A 383-nucleotide genomic window follows, 5' to 3' on the forward strand; every position below is an offset into this window, starting at 1 on the left:
TAATTTTATTTTTCTTTTTAGTTACATTTTGTTAACTCTGTGTCCCAGCTGTATCCCGCTCCCTCATTCCCTCCCCAATCCCACACTCCCTCCTTGGTCTCCTCCCTGCCCCTTTCCAAGTCCACTGATAGGGGAGGACCTCCTCCCCTTTCATTTGACCCTGTTTTATCAGGTATCTTCAGGGCTGGCTGCAAAGTCCTCCTCTGTGGCCTAACAGACTGCTCCTCCCCTGGGGGGGCGGTCAAACAGCCTGCCCTTGAGATCCTGTTAGAAATAGTCCGTGTTCCCCTTACTTTGGAAAACTACTTGGTTACTGAGCTACCACGGGCCACATCTGAGCAGAAGTTCTAGGTTATATCCATAGATGGTCCTTGGTTGAGTGT

Source organism: Psammomys obesus, unplaced genomic scaffold, assembly GCF_907164565.1.
Source record: "Psammomys obesus unplaced genomic scaffold, mPsaObe1.curated_primary_1811, whole genome shotgun sequence".
Classification (NCBI taxonomy): Eukaryota; Metazoa; Chordata; class Mammalia; order Rodentia; family Muridae; genus Psammomys; species Psammomys obesus.